Raw genomic sequence first — 15,620 nt, forward strand, 5'->3', positions numbered from 1 at the left:
GTTAACAAGTTAATAAGGGAGAGTATTGTAGAAGAACAACTATAACAATAGTAAGGAAGATTATTAAATGATAAATATAGAGATAAACATACCATCTGTACTGTAGTTTGTTGTGTTTGAGGGAGACAGCGGAGAGTCCTCTAACTGTACTCTGTATGATGAGTCTGAAAGAGCTCTGGCACTAGAAGATGGTGGCCATTCATCCTGACTGCTAGATGGACCAGACTCTTCTGACAAACAAGTAGGAGACACAAGTGAAATATTCGCTGTGAAGCGAACTTTTATAGCACACCTGATGCTACTAGCAGATGATAGTAATGCTAAGATATGTTTGCATTAGATATTTTAGAGTGAAGTTCCCTTTCTAGAACAAAAACATGTAACATCATTTGCCAACGCAAAACAATAAAAACATATTTTTATTTACAGACAATCTATTTATTTTTTAGTTTTGTTAAGAATTTGAGTTGTATTTTAAGAGACAACGAATACCGCTGTTTATTCCTAATATAGTTTCAAAAAGTTTATAGAAAACCCAGAAAGATGTAATAGCAGAACCTTTGCACATGCTGCTTCAGAAACAGAGACAACACAGACTCTGAACACTTAGTACTAACATGGGTCTGTCTTCAAGCAAGTTGAAAATATTTCATCGGAACAGCAGATGCTGTTCATTGTGGTGTAAAAATGACAAATGTGTGAGTTTGCATGACAAGAAACACTCAGTAGTGAAATGGTGTTTCAAAGTACTTCCAAACACAGAAAAACATGATGAGTTTTCCTTGTCCTTTGATCTACTATACAATCCCATTTCCTACATCCATATCATAGAAAATTGCAACTATCTTGAGAACAGGAGCTAATGCTATGAGCTTTAGCAAGATAAAGTGACATTGTTTTAATAAGTGCATTTGGTAAATGAAAATGGTGAAAGGACTGATTTATAAATATTAACTGATCTACTTATAGACCATCAACCAATCAAGAATATACTAACATAATTTGTATTAAACTATACAATATTATTTTATTAAGGAATAATAAGATACTTCATTAAAATATACAATGACAGTCAGCATATTCAGTGCTGACCATACTCTCTCATATAACACCTTATCTTACCAGAGGGTTCTGAAGACTTGGCCTTTTTACTGGGGCTGCTTTTAAGCTTCTTCAACTTGTGTTTTGGCATCACTCCAGAATGACTGCAGCTAGCTATAACATATACCACGATATTTAGAATCAGATTTAACACATCATAAATACCACATAAAACCACAACTTTCAAGTTGGTACCTCCGGAGGGTCTACCAACTTGGTTGTTACTATTAGACAGTAGATTTTTATAAATCGGTTTTATAACCACTGGCTTGCTGCACATGTGTACAATCGTATTTATTCTCTGAGAGAAAATACAACTCTAATGATGGAAACAATTTTCTCTCATGTGGGATTCAGTATTTTGAATGCTTGTTATTCCTTGTATAGCCTACTTTTCACCATTTAATAACAGGTCAACAGGTTAACATGATCCATGAACTACTTAAGATGGTTCTAGAATTTACCGGAAAGAAGCTTTATAACTTTAGGTAAGTAGTACATTCAGTTGATAGTTGTTTGTGGATCAGAAAAGGCTCTCAGACTAGCTAATAATAGTCATATATTGTAATTGACAGAGTCAGCGCTATGTATTGTTAATTTGACACTTGTCCAAAATATTCAGCATCCTGGCTATTTTAAACGTAACATTACATGCGCTAGAGGGTTAATCATTATAATATATGTGATGGGAAAAACCTCACACAAGTATTTACCAGGTACAGTAGACGCTCATACAACGTAAATAATCCGTTCCAGGAACATTTACGTTATAAGAACAGTAAAATACATGTAAATTGCCTAATCCGTTCCAAGATCTTTCCAAACTCACCCCTTTGGCCATACCAAGAGGAAAAATTTTACTCAACTCTTTTAATTTGTAGGCTGTGCCGTAATTGCAAAATTATTTGTTTGCATCAACAACTTTTCTCCTTTTTACGATCAACATCACTGGTTTTATAGACCATGGTTGCGGTATATTCACAACAAGTAGATAGGGACTGCACAACTTCGACGTTCATTTACAACGAGTTGCTTATTTTTCCAAACGGCAGTCTATTCTGCGAAGTGAAGCTAATAACAAATATTTTGTACGTCTACCGTGATCCAAAATGTTCAGAATTTTTTTTTTACTATACGAAGCAGTTCTAACTGTTCGCCGTCTATCACCATCCGTTTATCACTATCCAGGGGTCCAGGGTAAGATAAAGATAAATTTCGATGATACTCCAACTCGTGACATTAAGACTGGTGGACCGACGCTGTAACACCTGCACCAATCGATCGCCTTTTTATTCACGCACAATTGCGCAACTATCCTATCCACCTTTTTGTCGACACATTTAACGGTCCATTATGACGAACTAAAATGTCGTGAAAGTTATATATTTATTTATATATATACAAAAAATATATATATAAATAACATAATTTTATATAATAATTATATATATAATTATATATAATAATATAAACAAAATATATAAAATATATATTTATTATATGAAAGTTATATAATAGATATAACGACGAACTAGAATGTCGTGAAAATTATATACATAATAGATATAACAATAAACACATGGCGTCTTTTCTTTCGCTAGTGCGACGAAATAAACTAACATTCAAATCGATTTTGAAAACTCGCTCAACTTGACACTTTCGGTTATATGGAATTTTTTACGTTGTAGGAAGCAAAAGTTTCACATAAATTTGTTATGTTAACTGTAACCTATGGAGCGTCTACTGTACTACCTCGGTCAACCTCACCTTATAAAGCGTGTGGGTAATTTTTCAGTCTTTCTGTAGTTTCAATATTGCTCTATGTTCAGCACGCCTAAAAATGAACATATAATCATATTAATATGATAACTCTAACTTAATTTTTAATATAATTGCTGCTGACAGCACAGATTTATACTTCATTTCACTTTATTGTTTGGTATTGTTTCTGATAGAGATACCCTCTGTAAGAGTCTAATTGAAAATCTGTATATTATCATCTAAATATGGAGTGAGTTGTTAGTAACTTGTCAGGTTTACTAGAATTATAACACTCACAAATGATTACAGGATAGACAACACTGTCTCTATCTGTAATAGTTCCCTTGTGAAATCTATTGTAATCCATTGACATGTTTGAGTACAAGCAGTCTCACAGTACCACAGACAAATTATTATAAAACTCACTGCATAATCTACATTAGCTAGGTTATCTGAAGACTTATACGTATTGTTGATGAAGTTAAGTCTATCATGAGCCCCTGTATACTATTACTACTCATAGTCTATCATTATTGAAATAGTTCACAAGTCAGTAAATTTATTGCTACTTAGTGTTTAATTCTTTTTATGAACCTTATTTAAATAATATAAAAATGGCACACACTAAAACTTCCATTTTCCACTATACTATAATATGGAAAAAATCTGATTTCAATTTTAATTACCGTATTTGCTCACATAAAGCATTAGGTAGGCAGCATTAAAATATTAGCCCTGGGAATGAGCTCACCTTTGAAACTTACAATTATCCAGCAACAAAGAAGTTTTAAAGTGACAGACAAATAAAACCTCCAGATGAGTCACAAGGTTATACTAAGTAGAGCTACTTACGAGGCTGTTATTACTATTCATCAACTCAGTTTATGATGAAAAGATGATGTTTTGTTGTGTAGTTCTCTACTATAAAGAATAAGGAAAGAGCTGACTAGGCTGCAGATGAATACTACTTGCACAGACGCTAGCTGCATGTGGAATGAGCTTAGGGCTTCCCAGGCAATCAAGACTGAAGCTGATCACGTGATGACAGTCTCAGCTAATGCTAAAAATAGCAACTAGTCGTCATGATCCAGAAATGACACCAAAGCTATGCAGGACTTGGTAGTGTAGTGAAGTCCATCATATTTGAACACAGAAATCTTCATCTTCAATGGCAAAGTAACCTCATGCCAGCTTGCTGTCTTGTATGACCAAAAATATTTTGGAAATTGAAATAGACCCTTATTATTCACATTGGAAATTTAGCTCACTCCTGATGGTCAACTATGTAAAGACAGAGAACTACATGTATAATATGACTCTAATGTTAAACTATGGTTATTACTGTATGTCTATACAGCTATGACAGTACTGAAAACTAGCAGTGTCTTGACCTGTGAGAGGTCATTGTGTGGGTATAACTTGTAGTGGATGGTGTCTATGAGCAACAGTTCATGATGTAAGTTAGAGCCTCATTTAGCAGTTCTGAGTAGACTGAAGCACTGATATTGATATTGGAATGTGTAGAAGTTATTGCTAGGATCCAATAAAATATTAAATGTATTACAAATTAATCATAACTGGAAGCAGCGACAATAACTGCATTGTCAAGAGATTCTGTGAAGAAATGTCATAACATGTGTTTGATAATAACAATCCAACATGCACTAGCTGACACATAGGAAATTAATCATTGAGTGAATTACTATGAATATTTACTATAACAGTTCAATAACCCATAAGTCTACAAGATTATGTACACATTCATATTCTAATCACACATCACTAACAATTTTAAAATAAGTACAATAGTATCTGCCCTAATTAGGATACAGTGCACCCTCGAGATACGATTACCCTGATATACGATTTTTTTACCTTACGAAGTCAAACATTGTGATATCTTCACCTCGCCATACGAATTTTATTTCACCATACGAATTCGAGAAAAGTTTCGACCGAGTTAAAATTTGGCCGTCGGTGTGCTCATCGTGCACACGTCGAAATAAAAAAGACACCGAAATATAGTTTGCCGAAAACATTCTTAGAACGTTTAGAAGAGACACGATGATCGACTTCTCTCATGTCGGCGTGGAAAATTTCGTGTAAAATACACAAGCGAGAGCAAATATTCATTTGTAGCGTTTTTATAGCTTTTTCTATAAACTTTTAAGTCAGCATACGTATATAACTACAATATCTACATTTCATTCGTTATCTATGGAATCTGAGACCGATACAAACATTACAAAATGAAGAAAAAATGATTTCTATGTCAACAAAGTTGGATGTCGTAAGTAAGAAGAAGGGACCCGTATCATTAACATTGTCAAGGACTATGATCGCAACCAATCAGCATTTGCAATTACTATTAAAACAAGAACTCAATTAAAGCAAGCACAAGAAAGAGCTTCCGACTGAAGATTTGAATGAGCTAGGTCATGCACGCGATCAGCATTCAAAAGGAGTAACCATTTAGTAAAGGCGAAGATGTAGAAGATACTGAAAATCCCACATTCGCAGAAATATTTCAAGTGTTTAATTTACTGATGTGGATTGTACATTAAAACAATGCATGTATAATATATATTATTTATCTCTTGTGTGGCATGTTTTTCATATTTTATTCATTTTATTTGTTTCCTTTTGATTTTATGTTATATTTTCTTGTTTAACCATGTCTTTGCATATAGGCTTGTTATCTTCTACGTGAATACAATTCATCGTATGTATGTATGTAACTCATAAAACTAACTACTCAAGATAGTTGACGCATCCACATTACTTTCTGAAACTTGCTAAAGCCCTGTCCCCCCATAGGGTATAAATACGTACAAACTTTGTATGTATGGTTACATTGATTCTTGTGCACATTTCATACAAGACAAACTACTGTACCACTGTCTCTGGATCCTTTGACAAGCACTAGCTAGCAATTTTCTGCATTGCACCATCAATTTTTTCGTAGAAAAAGTAGAAAAATTGGACAGGAATGGACAACTTTTTGTAGCCTGCTAAAAACTTCCAATTCATTACGTTTTAAATTTATTTTCAAGTGTACAGCACTATAATTAGCATTGATACGTTTTTGCCTCCTCTCTGCTTTACCCGCTACATGTACCAGCTAAAGCCACGTTACTCCAAATGTATGAACGTCCAGTATAGAAAGTATAATTTTATTTTTCTTTTCGGTAGCCATTAAATGGTCAAGTGTGCGAAAGGCCGCTTTCTATAACTGCATCGCTCGGCCTTATTGATTTAGGTTGAAAAAGGTTTTAACCAGATAGGCTAAAGTTTATAGTGAAAGTGAAGAGGAACTGCTGAAGGATAAAATTTTGTGATAAAAAGTTGAAATTCATTAAAATAGTTCAAAATACATACTAAAACTTAGTTTTAAGTGTAGGCTTAGCAAGCTAAACTTACTTGAAGTGAATTCAAAGTTTATGTTATGCGTACTTTTTGAAGGCAAAAACTCCTTACCGTACGTACTACATGTGGTACACACATTATAATTTTGCGTTTTATTGCAGATCATAACCATTAAAATACACTAAATACAATACAGTTACTGTAGGTAACTATAATTACTAAAGTTAACATACTATTTTGTTGCTAATTGTCAATATGTACACATTTTATAAACAAAATTGACGATTTTTACTAGGAGGTGTTTGCATTGTTTAATTACAATGGTCTTTATACCCCGATATACGATTTTTTTCACCATACGATGCCAACCCTGGAACGAATTAACATCGTATCTCGAGGGTGAACTGTGGATAATAACAGAGTAAGGTAAGGTATGTTAACAATAGCCATGTGGATATGTAGCTGTTGCCAGAACTTATGATGAATGCTTTGATGTTTTTTGGCTACAATAACTGAGCTCTTGTATATACAGTCATACCTCTACATATGAACTTAATATGTTCTAGGACTTGGCTTGTATGTCAAATTATTCATGTCTCAAACCACTATTTCCTATATATAATAACTAAGTACAAATTAATCCGATACAATATGAAAATCTATCTATAAAGAGGATATTACGGTGGACAACTTGTTGTTAATTATTATAAATCAGCACCTATACTATCCCAGTAACATATACCTATTTAGTTTTTCAATAAAATGTAACATCACTGTGTATACTACAGAATGGAGTTTTAACATTCAAGACAGACTTTGTAGATAACGGCAGTCTGAGAAAGACATGAGAGCAACACTTCAATACACTGAACTTTTGTGACCATATGTAATAAAACTTTGAGTTCAACTTCACTGAACTAAACCTAATGAATTTAGCTTACTAAACACACACTTGAGGCTAAGTTTCAATTTTTTACTAAACTTAATGTAATTTCTCGTCATATTTTTAGTATCTGTTTCTGGTTATGCTCTTTTGCCTCTGGTACACTATAACTTTTAGCCACCCTATTATTAAAAAGTTTTTCAAACTGGTTTGAAGAGAAAAACCGATCGATGCTGTTTTCAAAAGCGGCTTCTTGCCTACTTGGCCATATAGTGTAACGGCCATATAGTGTAACGGCCATATAGTGTAACGGCCATATAGTGTAATGGCCATATAGTGTAATGGCCATATAGTGTAATGGCCATATAGTGTAATGGCCATATAGTGTAATGGCCATATAGTGTAATGGCCATATAGTGTAATGGCCATATAGTGTAATGGTCATATAGTGTAATGGCCATATAGTGCAATGGCCATATAGTGTAATGGCCATAAAGTGTAATGGCCATAGAGTGTAATGGCAATAAAGTGTAATGGCCATATAGTGTAGTGGCCATATAGTGTAAGGGCCATATAGTGTAATGGCCATAAAGTGTAATGGCCATATAGTGTAATGGCCATATAGTGTAATGGCCATATAGTGTAATGGCCATATAGTGTAATGGCCATATAGTGTAATGGCCATATAGTGTAATGGCCATAAAGTATGATGGCCATTGAGAACCAGCTTGTACACTCATATCTCAAAGATTACTTGTATATCAAGGAAGAAACTTGCTAGAAAGTCAGCTCGTATCTCCAGTTGGTTAAGGCACTCGAGGTATGACTGTATAACAAACTAAATTGATTTATGGGAAAATATTGATTGGATTCACTTGCAGGTCAATAGAATAATTACCATGTTGATAGCACTTCAGTGAAAGCAGCACATAGAAAGAAGACAAAGAGTTTATAGATATGAGCTGAGCTAAACAAATGGTTATTAGTGCACAACTCGGGGTAAATAATTCTATGATATTCTACCACACCACGAAAAATCAAAACCACCCTTAGTAAATGTAGATGTGGTTGGCATTTGCCAATTTCGTGGCAAAATATAGGTGTATCCATGGGAATACACCGCCTGTCAGAATCTAATCTAACGGAACAGCTAAGCATGGTGACGCTTCATGGTATATCTGTCCATCGAGTCTCATATGCTAAGGCTCAAAGACCTACTCCAGCAGGTAATAAATGTCAATGTTATCTCTATTAGAAAAGATGTAATGTACATGTGAGCATAGTTGTTGAGAATACACCCACCTGTCAGAATCTAATCATTTTGTATTGAGATAAGGTCTAATCCATGGGCCGTGCTCTCTAATCGTACCAGTTTGAGAGGTACCCATGCTACAGCCTAACTCCACTCAGTATGCTGGATATTCTAATGAAGGCTACAAAGTTCACAACCTCTAACCAAACTAAAGGGTGTTTGTGAGCAGTAACTAAGCAGTGCCTTGCTAGTTTGTTGACATTACTTATCACTATACTTGGATCTTAGACTAAGGTGCCTGATTGTCTCCCTGGCTATTTATATGAGGCTTTGGTATGATATGAGAGGAGATAAGAGCTGCTGTAGCAACTATCTGAACTGAAAATAGCAAGTAGATAGAACTGCTGCCCCTTTTACTTCTCACCCTTGTCTCTTACCCAAGGGTTTTAGTGAAGTTCAGTTGTTGATTGTGTTTAATATCCTTTTAGTTCAAATTATATCACAGCACATCTTATGGTTGTATAACACAGTGTTTAATAGCCTTTTAGTTACTGTAAAACTTGGATTTGAATACCATGGCACTCTATTTTTCAATCTTTTCCTTAAAGGTTGACTTGCAACAAAATTCACATTACAGTTATTTAGTATCAAAAGATTCACTATGTCTTACTCTGTTGTGTTGTAGGTGCAAAATATGTGGAAATGTGATTACAAGCTTTCAAAAGCTAAAAACGAACAGTTAATCGCAGCCACACAAAACTGCCGTAGTTTGGAATCTCTTTCCAAAGCCACACAAACGGTACATAGTTGTACAAGATGGCTTCTGTTTACAGTTTCACGCAACCTCATTCGTCGAAATATTTTCACAAACATACTTCACGCATGCAGTAAAACCATGTCTATTGTTCTTACGCGTCTATTTCATCATCATTGTAATGCTGTCACTTTTAGCACTGATATCTTATAACCTACTGTGAAAATTTGTTTAATTTTTTAACCTTAGCTCGAATGAGTGCATGTCATTGTCTGATAAACATGGCGAGCCTGTTGGTCACCTGTGATAATCGAAAGATGCTGCAGAAATTAATCGTTAAGTATGGGTTACATGATTAGATTACGACTTGCCAATTAGACCAAGCCGAAAAAAAACTGTAAATTAGCGAGCATCTATATTTGATACGGGGTCTTCGGTAAAACCCGAACTGTTTGTCATGAACTAGTGCTACGAGAAGTTTTATATTGAGCCGTTTATTGGCCTTTCAGTTTACGTGAGAACATCATGTGACAAAACAATAACCAAATGTATCGACTACGCCAGAGAAAAAACTGATTCCAATCTACGGCGCCTTTTCGTTTTTGAGCTTTTAAGAGCTTGTCATCACATTTCCACATACGTTGCACAGGTCTACAACACAGCAGAGTAAGACATGGTGAATTTTTTGATACCAAATACCTATAATGTGAATTTTGTTGCAAGTCAACCTTTAAAGCACATAAATTACATAATTTTTATAGTACATTTCAATACATCAGAGTCTTGGCTTTCGAATGAGTTATTGTTTGCCATGGTGAGGCAGACATTGGTTGGTGTTTATAGGATTTCCCCAGAGCTTCACCGCAGAAATGTTTACTGGCATAGGCTCGGAAATTATGACGTCCCAATTTTCATGTGCGTTGTTGTGTGCTCTTACCGCCTATTTTATTGCTTACCGCTTATATTTATCAACTACGATAATGATGCTAGTGTCAGGCGAAGATAGGACAACTCCAGAGAACCAATGAAGATGACAAAGGAATTAGTGTCATTAGTTCTCCATGCACAGATTATTTCTATGATAGATAACTCAGATTCCAAGCACCATACTATGTTTTCCCGATGATATTATGCACTAGCCCTCTCATTTTATTGTGATGTTGAGGGTCGCGACTGAGACTAATTAGTTTCAAGCATTGCGTGATCTCACGAAAGTGCGATTAACATATAGTCCTAGGGCCACGCGACCGCAGGTCACAATTTAATCGATGTGATTTTATTACCTTTATCAACGACAGTACATTTATTGAAGCATAATTAATTAACCCAGAACATGTGTTTGTATTGGTCGGGCGTTAGCACGATCCCGGGCATTGTTGATTATCTAGAATCCTAGTTTATTATTAGCGCTCTCTGGGTTTAACAGCACTGATTGTCACAGAAAAGCACAGCCTCAATGGCAGCGAAAGGGATCGACTACCTAAGGCTAAATAATTTTTGTGACATAACATTTTGAGAACCTGAACCAAGTGTTTTTTTTGCAGGACATACTTTTGACACCCTGTTTTCCATAGTTATATTATTCTTTGCGTATTGAATATAGGCTCATTCGAAAGCCAAGACTCTGATGTATTGAAATATATAGTAAAAAAATTATGTAATTTATGTGCTTTAAAGAAGCACTTTATTAGGGGTGGCATTCGAATAAAGGGTGGCGCTGTATTAGGGGTGGCATTCGAATAAAGGGTGGCGCTGTATTTTCCACACACCTCGACCGAATGTTGAGAAGATAATCGAATGTCACCTATAATTTGTACTCTCTTTCAGGCGATACAACATTAACCCTTTCGGATGCAAGACATTTGCTAGCATACCTCCAACTTAGCGTAGATCTTTAAATAAATATGCACAAGGAAGGTGATACATGTTTCTATCCATTGATATTTATTGCTTGCAATTAACCTATGATGATCTTATAGAGTAAGTTGCAATTTCTTAAAACTTTAAAGTTTTTTATTTCATCTTAAATTTGAAGGCGTAATTTACATTTTATAATTATTTTTAATAAGGTTTAATAAGAGCTCATTGCACTTATCGATATGTTTGTTACAGTTTAGAGAGTCGATCCATTGTGAGCTGAGTGGAGATTATCGCAATCGTTCTATCAAATAATATGCTATAAATCGGCAAAATTACAAGTTTTACAATAATAATGATCTATCAAATGTTACAAATATATATCCAAAAAATGTGAAATAAACAAACCATAATTATAATATATGCGGCAACTAAAATTAACATTTCAAAACAAAATTATCTCTAATAAAACAAAAATATTAGCATTATTTGCTTGGCCAGTTGCTTTACGATAGTTGCTTCTGTTTAAAACCGTTTCATATTCTTCCGGCTGTTTACTACCTTCCACACTGTCTTCTCAACTTAATCTGTCTTCTGCACAGCTGAGCTATGCACTGAGCCATGCTAGAACATTGGCGTCCTAACTAGTTTTAGAAGAACAAAACACGCGAGGCCATTTTGAATAAAAACTTCTAGCGCGATTAAAGAGAAACCGCGTGTAATCAAAATAACCTAAAAATATTAGCCTCAAAATATGTAGTAGCACATTTCCCACCAAAATTGTAAGAACTTTTTCATATACATCAATACATCAAGACTGCGTTGAAAAAGGAACTACTATTAGCTTGGTACTGTTACTAATCACTCCTATGGTGTTGCTTTCAAATTTTGTAACGAAAAAACCTGAAGATATGGAGTTGGAAAACAGACTTCGCTTCGAACAGAAATGATGAACGAATTAACTTTTATTGAGATAATCAACTCACTATTAGTAGTTTTATGGACACTATTCTACTGATCCCTTGCTATTATGAGTTCGTAACAATTAAGAATGTCAAATAGCGACGGTCGAATAAAAACTGGCCTTCAAATAGATGTGACATTTAACTAAAGGGTGACGCTCTATTTTTCAACCCTTCTCCCATAGTGATGGTCAAATAGAGGGGATGTTCAATTAAAGGAGGAGTTCAAATGAGGGTTATACGGTACATGGAGAGTTTATGGTTACCATTAAAGCTAAGCAAATGGTTGTCAGATGGCCCATTCCTGTCACGGCCTACCTCTGCAGAGAATCAAAAAGCCGCGTCACTGGGTGTTGGGAGGAGGTGGTTGGCGGTTTGCCAGTACCAAGGCAAAATATAAGTATAAGCAAAATTGTTGAGAATACACCCACCTCTCAGAATCTAATCATTTTGTATTGAGACATGGTCTAAGCCTTGGGTCATGACCTCTAATCTTAGTAGTGTGAGAGGTACCATGTTACAGCCTAACTCTCTTCAGTATGCTGGATATTCTAAGGAAGGCTACAAAGTTCCCACCCTCTAACCAAACTAATGGTGTTTGTGAGCAGTAACTAAGTAGTGCCTTGCTAGTTTGTTGACATTACTTATCACCATACTTGAATCCTAGACTAAGGCGCCTGATTGTCTCCCTCGTTATTTATAAGAGGCTTGGTATGATATGAGAGGAGATAAGAATTGCTGTAGCAACTATCTGAACTGAAAATAGCAAGTAGATAGGACTGCTGCCCCTTTTAGTTCTCATCATTGTCTCCTTGGCTGTGTAATTTAGTGAAGTTCAGTTGTTGAGTGTGTTTAATAGCCTTTTAGTTCAAATTATATCACAGCATATCTTATGGTTGTATAACACAGTGTTCTTAGTATATCATATGGTTGTGTAGCACAGTACTCAAAGTATATCATAGCATATCTTATGATTGTATAACACAGTGTTCTTAGTATATCATATGGTTGTACAGCACAGTACTGAAATTATATCATAGCATATCTTATGATTGTATAACACAGTGTTCGTAATATATCATATGGTTGTACAGCACAGTACTCAAATTATATCATAGCTTAGCATATGATTGTATAACACAGTGTTCTTAGTATATCATAGGGTTGTATAGCACAGTACTCAAATTATATCATAGCATATCTTATGATTGTATAACACAGTGTTCTTAGTATATCATATGGTTGTACAGCACAATACTCAAATTATATCATAACATATCTTATGATTGTATAACACAGTGTTCTTAGTATACCATATAGTTGTACAGCAGAGGACTCATATTATATCATAGCAGTATATCATAGGGTTGAACTAGTTAAACATAAAAATTTGCTATAGCACTGGAAAAACACATCGCAATAACAACTAGTACAAATGTTAACAAGTGAACATCATGAAAAGACTATAGCAGGAACTAAACACAGTACAATATATACCTATACTATACACAACTTACGTGGTGATCAGTTGAGTTTTCCTGTCTAGTGTGTCAGCTACATTAGACTTCCTTACTCTAAGTGCTGCATCAGTAAGTCTCTGGTATGGAGACTGGGTATGGAGGGTGCTGCTCTGCCAGATCTACCTTAGCGAATTCAAGCTTTTTAATGGGTTCTGGGACATGAGAGACATCTAATGACAACTAGATAAATATGAAAGAGCTTTAGACTATCAATGGAATGTTATTGCTCTTAATTAACTATAATTCGTTCATCATTTCTCAAAGGCTGTTTATAAACTGCTGTACACTTGACCTTAGTGAATGATGAAACTATTGCAACAGACATTAAGATTAGCGCTCAACAGAGAGCGGACAACTCATGGTGGTGATGTTCAATGGGAATACTCATATCATAAGTTGAACAGAAAACAGCTAACATTACAATCAACTAACCTTGTGATCTACACGTAGATCAGGAAACTCATCACCCACTTCACAATCATCTTCTGTCACACAGAATACAATTTCAGGTCTTGAATAAAAACAAGTAAAAGTCAGATGATTGGCGTAGCAACCACATGCAACAAAGGTAAAAAGCTGAAGCCCATCTGTATGTGCTAGGTATATGAATAAGAAAACCAGCAGCTATTCAACCCAGTGTAATAATTATTAGATACAATATGATTAGCAACTATTTTACAACTCTACCCAGTGTACTAGTAACACCCAGTGTATTAGTAACATCCTATGTACTAGTGACAACCAGTGTACTAGTAACACCCAGTGTACTAGTAACAACTGGTATACTAGTGACACCAAATGTACTAGTGACACTCAGTGTACTATTGACACCCAGTGTACTAGTGACACTTAGTGTACTAGTAGGCCTAACACTCAGTTTACTAGTGACACTCAGTGCACTAGTGACACTCAGTGCACTAGTGACACTCAGTTTACTAGTGACACTCAGTGTACTAGTGACACTCAGTTTACTAGTGACACTCAGTGTGCTAATGACACTCAGTGTACTAGTGATGCCCTGTGTATTAGTGACACTCGGTGTACTAGTGTACCAATCAAATATCATCCTTATCACAAGTAAAGTACGCAGCCCAAATCAATTGCAGCATCCCGTTGTTATGGCAACTTGTTTCCCAAAAGAAAGGGTACTGAGATTACATTACTCAGCAGCTTCTGGAGTAAATAAATTTCGCAATCATTTTCAACAGAAAACTTCTAAATATTCATATCCAAATTTGTGTGTGACTCAAATGGCATTATTCATTGCCATTGTACATTGGTAGTGGTGTCGTGAGATATTGTTAAGTATGCCAGTAAATCACAGAGAATAAGTCTGTGCACAACTATTATAAAATCCAGGAAACTCGACGCTTAGCGCATGTGATAGCGTGCTAGGCAGAGCATAGTGAGTTTGAACCCGCATGTTGCAATCTTTTTTCATTCTCAACTGCGGACAGACAGACAATTTTTGTTATACTAAAGATTTGCTAGTTCCTCTGCACGCATTAGGAATGTTATAATTATCTCTGTTATTTTGTCTTACTTGAATATCAGACCACTTTGTGCGGCTTGGATATCAGTCTAAGTATGATGTCTACTTGATGGATTCTACTTACACTCTGTTATTCTCTTCCTTTTTAATATTATTAAAACTGCAGGTTCCTTCCCACTGCATTTAACTTCCTTTAGTGAAGGATGAGATAAATCTACATTTAAATGAACAGCCTGATGGAGATCTTAATAAGTAAAACAGAGAATGTTAATTTTACAATTGAGGAGAAACTAGCACCAAAATCTAATCTAAAGTAATCTAGAGTGGCATTATTCATTTACCCCACAGCAGTACTTAACGACAAATATTAATGATTTGTAGTTAGTTTATTCCTTAAAGGCTAGTAATAAATACTAGTAATTCTTGCTTCTTTAATAGCTCTTGAAAAACTAAACAATTATATTTCTACCATCAACTTCTTCTAAAGACAGCTCTGTGTGATTCCTTTTATAGGTACCAAATCATTGATGACTGCTGTTTTACTTTGTTGGGTGATGAAACAACGTTTAAAGATGTGGTTGCGTCAAAAAGGTCGATTTAATGAAATTATGACCAATAAAAGGCTAAAACATCAGCTACAATTTGATGTCATTTTTGTCTTTGTCAGACCTG

The sequence above is a fragment of the Watersipora subatra genome, chromosome 9 (genome assembly GCF_963576615.1).
Source record: "Watersipora subatra chromosome 9, tzWatSuba1.1, whole genome shotgun sequence".
Taxonomy (NCBI): domain Eukaryota; kingdom Metazoa; phylum Bryozoa; class Gymnolaemata; order Cheilostomatida; family Watersiporidae; genus Watersipora; species Watersipora subatra.